A 6,000-nucleotide genomic window follows, 5' to 3' on the forward strand; every position below is an offset into this window, starting at 1 on the left:
TATCTATCGAAGAATGGATGGTGGGCTACGTTATATGTATAATATAACTGAAGTTTCTGCTAGTGGAAGCTGAAAAGGTTAGCATATTTAATAAGGTCTCCCGGTGTTTTTAGCCAGCCGAGAGGTTTACTTGATCGATATTATACGAGCAGCCTTTCATTCCTTGCTATCCACCCGTTTAACTTGTATGAAAATCGCTACAATACGTGCCGTACCTCCCGCCTTGGTTTTGCAGATCGATTCGTCAGTTGGCGATGACCTGAAGTTGCCTATAAGGCCGAAAGCTTGCAAGGGTTCAGGCTATTCGCATTACCTGACATCGAAAAGAAACAGCGAAACTTGGTAGATCGAACATCCAGCTGCGCATGCGCGAGCCTTGTCCAATCTTCAGGCAGGCTGGCCACCTCAAGATTCAGCTGTCAAACGCTACTTATGGAAGTAATGTAGGTTTTTTTTTTTGTTTTAAACCCACCTCACTTGGTACCGTTTCGTTGACAAATGACTTATGACTGATGGCTACTAAGGTCATCGTAACAACGTGAATCAGTTTGATATCTTACAGTTTGTTTCGAGTAAGTTGGCTTCCCTGCTTTGCTGGCAAAAACATCGCCACAGTACGATCTCGCTGATCAATGAAGTTCGATTATTTTGCACACGAGTGGTCGGTCGCTCACGATTAGTTTGCAAATTTAAACTTTTCACCGTTTCCTCGTGGTATTTGTTACACCTCAAATTTGATAGACAATTATTTGATCCAAGTATTATTATTCTTAACCCGTTTTTCCCTCCTTCAGATCACATATACTTGCGTGTGCGAATAAACATTCTAATATAATATCAATTATTGCAATCTTTGCCGTTACTGTGTACCATAATTTTTAATGCCTTGTAATTAAAAAAACGAACATCACTGTTGCGTATTAGCCATGGACTTGGTTAGGGGAAGCAATTTTTAACCCCCGTTAGACGGACTGAACAAACAGCAAAAGACGCTACGCATTATATGTATATTAAAGGAAGTTCTCAAGTGCACCCGTCAAGGACATCCCCGTCGTGATATGTATACACATACACATAGAATTTATACTGCAGGGTCTCGAATAGGCATGGTGACGCCGACACGCAATTCCCAAGAATCTCAATCGATTTCTTATGAAATATATCTGTATTCTTCTTCGCTGCTATGTATTTGCTACTCCACACTGCTACATTCCTACATGTTGACAAGGCTGTTCGGTTTCCCTTTCGTCTTTCCGTTCCCTTTTCTCTTTTCTTCCTTTATTCGAATGGGTTTGAAGCCATCGACTCAGAGATAGACAAGCCTACGACACACCGTTTCCCCTCATACCATCGGTAGCAAAGTTGTTTTGTTGCAAATATCATATTCATAGTATAGTACTCGCTCGTTGTAACAGTACTGGTTGAAACTAAACTTTTATACTCTACTCTGCAGCGAGGCCGAGTTTTACGAACCTTTGCTCGTTCAAACGTCGAACGAAAACCGATGTTTGCAGCTTATTCCGTTATATTCGGATAATTATACACCGAGGAAACCGTCAAGTTTATGAAAAATAATAGAGAAGTACAAAAACGTTGACTTCAACCCAGTAATGTCTTACGAATTTTCCTACACTTTTATTTCTATAGATTCTAGCCGTTGTTTTAATACTTTAGTTACAATCAGTTCTTAAGGACTCTTGATAAGTTAAAACTATCGATATTATGCTGAAACCATTGAGCTCGATTTTGATAGACTCGAATTATCAGTAGGAAATCTGATGTTCTTTCAGATGCGAATTGATTTTAGATAAAACGTCACTGTTGGTGACGGAGTTGCGACTGATTGTAAGCTGAATTATAGACAAATACAGTAAGATGTGTCTGTGGCTTTGAGACTTTTGACCGAAGAAACTGGGTTATTAGGTATTTGTTTACCAGTTCCTTCACCTCGCAGAATGCATTATATTTATATATGTGTGTGTATATAATATACATAGTTATGTATCTATTTACCCAGGCATTACAAGCAAAATTCGTTTTGGCAAGCGTGGATCATTCAAATTGAGTATCATATAATAGGTTTATGAGGGGCCGATCCACTTAAGGTAATCCAATTTGAGGTAAGTCTTCAAGAAATGGTAAGAAAACACATTTTTTTACATTCTCAGCCCTGTTAATAGAAAAGATATCGACAATTTTTTTTTTTTTTTTCTCTATCACGTGTGGAAATGTTAATGATACTCGATTGTTTTTGAGTGAAAACAAATGAACGAATTTCGAAATACTTCAACCGAAGACAAAATCTTTCACGATCGAACTATTCTGAATAATCATTATATGTGTGGATTAATCTTGAAATATCATGACACGCAGAATGAAATTTTCGAAAAAAAAATGTGAGAATGAGTTTCCTAATTTAGTTTTTGAATTATTCATTACATGCAATATACCGATTATATTATTTACTTTCTGTAATTTTTATTTCGGAGTGAAATTAAAGGTTTGCGCGAGACGTGAAAGAAAATTCTTCTGCCTACTCGTGCAATACTTAAAAAAAAAAAATGATTCCTTTTTTTTTGTGTTCCTATTCGGGATAATACTTCGACCATTATACTCCCATTATTCGGGTTTTGTTACAAGTACTATAGCATTACATATTCTTAAAAACCACCGCCGAAGTGTATCTTGAGTGTTATGTATTCTTTTGTTTCATTTCCTTTCTCTTTTACTTTCTTATGCCCTCAACAGCTCCCAAGAGTCTCTCAACCCAGGAATTTAAAGGCGAAGTCGATTTTAGCGCAGTTTATCACGAATAGCACGCAATCCTATCCATAATTTACAATTTGAGCCGCATCGAGATGCAAAAATTTTTTACTCATTTTTCACAAGATGGTCGAAATATCGTTCGATTCATTTGGAAATCTTGAAATTTTTCGTTTGCATGCTTCGCATTTTTAATATAAATATACAATAAGTTTAACAAGAGTGGAAATTTTCGTTGAATGTGAATAGACAATTTCACAGATTATCAATTATTACATATATATACACATTAGACAGGATATGAAGTTCAAGCATCGATTTGATCAATTTAGTTGCTTGATTGGCTACGAAGTTTCGACCAAAATACACGTCCGTGAATCAGGTGATTCTTGGACGGCATTTATAACATATAATACAAGTATTTAAAACGGTGTCTATTGTATACATATAGCCTTAGAAATTCTCGAACCATTTGGCAACCGTATTTAACCAACGATGGATGCACACCACATATGTGTGTATATAATTTACACTATTTGGCAGCCGCGTGGCGGTGCGTTCAATAAATTGCGCAACTGTTTTCGCGGTCTTTGCAGAGTAAGAAAAAAGAAAGGAAACTAAGGTAGAAAAAGCACATCCAGCTTTGTATAAATCGGGGTGTCTCAAATTTTGAAGGAGCATATAGACTTTTTCCTCAAATTTTCACGGATATTCTATGGAATTTTAGTGACTCGCAAATGCACAAGATTTTTCTAAAATTGACGAAAGTTCATCGGAAACTTTTTCTCTGTTATCCAAACTCATCGCTAAGAAAGTAAGTTTGGAAAATATTTTAGAAAGAGCAGAGAGTATGAAGAAAGATCAGCGAAAATTACGCACATTCGCAACTTACAAAATATGTTGATATATAATTTCGTGCCGAGTGTGGATTTTGCAGTCAATTACTTAATGAGTATGATTCCTTTTAATTCATTTGACTACCGATTATAACTCGTTTTTTGAAGAATATCTGGATTCAAAAACTGACATACGAAAAAAAGAAAACTTGGAAAGCCATAAGAATTTTTACTCCATTTATTTCCTCAACATTTGTGAGGGCAGGAGGTGAACAACAAAGAAAAGAACAATTCAAAGATGGATATGTAAACAAGCAGTGAAACAAGAAGAAAACAAGACGAGAAACCGGCAAATATAACTAGAGTTCTGATCATCAACGCGATATTGACAATGTTTCGTTCGCATGGTGTCCCATATAAAAATAGTGTCGGTTCATTCGATAAGAGACATCGGATGTTCGAGCTACATTTTACGATATATTTACTATAACCATAATCGTATAATGCGTATAACGCGGCAATATTGATCCGTTAATCTCGATATATTTCGCTTCATCTTTGACGGTCATTTTTTCCCCACGGTCAAAAATACATATATCAGATATATATACAGAACATGGTTAGATCATGTTGTATTATCAATCAATCCTATGGTGAGCGAAATTGGCGATGATGGAGTTTACTTAGCCTGCACTTGTCATTGTATTTAAATGCGCAGTAAATCATAGCAAGCTGTTACACAGTCGTTTGTACGATCAATTATTAAACAATTTAATTACTTACGTATAACAAGTCTACTCAAACATCAATTAACACTTATAAGAAAAAATTGTCCCTCACGAAGAATGATAAATTAAATGAAACAAAAAATCGATAAGTAATATTGTATAACGTTAATAGTATTATGAAATTTAAATAAGAAGTCGGAATAATTTTTATAATAAAGTGACCAGGGAATGAATATATATGATACAACTTGTGAATAATTATCAGTTGGAGTAATTAAACTTGAAATTATTAATAACAAAAAATTTTACTGTTCTTGGAATCTACGCAGTAGACGTAATTTGCCAAGCGTAAAGTATTTGCGACGTAATTAGAAATGTGAATAGAATGGAAAGGAGCAATGAAAGGGAATTTATTTCTACAAATGTAGATTGAAAAACAAAGTTTCAATCATTGAAAAACTTGGAAAAAATGGATTCGCAATGACCAGTAAAACAAGGAAAAAGATCATATCGACGAAATAAGAGCAAAGTGGTAAGATTTGAAGAATATATGTCAGTATGTCTTACACTAATTACTAGGCGAATAGTTGATCGATCAATAATCGATACAAAAATCGTTAATAAGAGCGAATATTTGGAATTGCAACTGCACTAAGAAATAACACATAAATAAATTTGACATGAATAATTTGGTGGTTTTGTAAAATAAAAATGGCAAGATGGAGGTAAATTTGCAAATTCAGGACAAAGGTTTGAACGTTCCTTCGTAAAGTATTTTCTTCTTAATAATATTAAAAACTTGAAACTTCGATGTGGCACGAGAATTATATTTCATAATAATAAGATGATAGAAAAACTTACGTTTCAGCGATGTAGGCGACTGTCGACTATGGCACAAATTGGCACTATTGTACATACCTACGTATATAAATTTACAGTAAATTTAACACACCGTGTCGTTGTGCAACCCGTAATTATGCGAGTAATATTAATTGTACTAATATTAATGAATAATAACTAGGATTATTAGAGTGTTGTGGAAAAGCGAATAAGCAAACGACGGATCACCCCGAACTGGTTGGTGCAGTTTTATTCTTATCAGAGGAATTCAAGAACGACGCGATATCACTCGCGGTGCGCACCGCACTGAGGGTGGATCGAGGACGCCTAGGGGCGTCGCGACGCCAACGTCCCACCGCGGCGTAAATTCGCACTAGAATTGCCGTACCGTGAGAACTTCAAAAAAAATTCTCAACGCTTGGAGAAACTTTTATTTGTTGGTATTTCCAGATATCACAGCACTTTAAGCCATGCGTTTGTTCCTGCGAAATGGAAAAATAATTTTGTAACTGTAATAGAAAAATGATGAACCTGTGTTATTATTATTTTTTATCATAGTCATTCGAAGTGTATTTTTTCTTGTAACTAAAGCGATAATTTTATGTAGTTGTAAGGATGATCCTTATTAAACAGAAAAAGTGTAGTGATCCGAAAAAACATATTATTAATGTTGCAATAAAGAGAAAATTTATAAGTATTGAAAACTATTGTAATTACGCTGAATAGTTAACTTGTATTAAATTTTCTTGTGATCCCAACAATATTTAATCGCTTGATATAACTATATGTATCTATCTGATCAGAATTTTCTAATGACAATAATAAATAACGAA

At 34.9% G+C, this 6,000-nt stretch overlaps 1 protein-coding gene across 15 annotated transcripts in view; it reads right to left on the reverse strand.

Moving 5' to 3' along the window:
- Positions 1-5,458, reverse strand: part of LOC124409983 (glutamate-gated chloride channel) — a 75,006-nt gene extending 69,548 nt beyond the window's left edge. For all 15 annotated transcript variants that reach the window (XM_046888028.1, XM_046888027.1, XM_046888026.1 and 12 more), the window contains exon 1: positions 5,189-5,458. The gene's annotated coding sequence lies outside the window, so the exon portion shown is untranslated. The remainder of the gene's footprint in view (positions 1-5,188) is intronic.
- Positions 5,459-6,000: the final 542 nt, after the last annotated feature.

This window comes from Diprion similis, chromosome 8 (genome assembly GCF_021155765.1).
Source record: "Diprion similis isolate iyDipSimi1 chromosome 8, iyDipSimi1.1, whole genome shotgun sequence".
NCBI classification, from domain to species: Eukaryota; Metazoa; Arthropoda; class Insecta; order Hymenoptera; family Diprionidae; genus Diprion; species Diprion similis.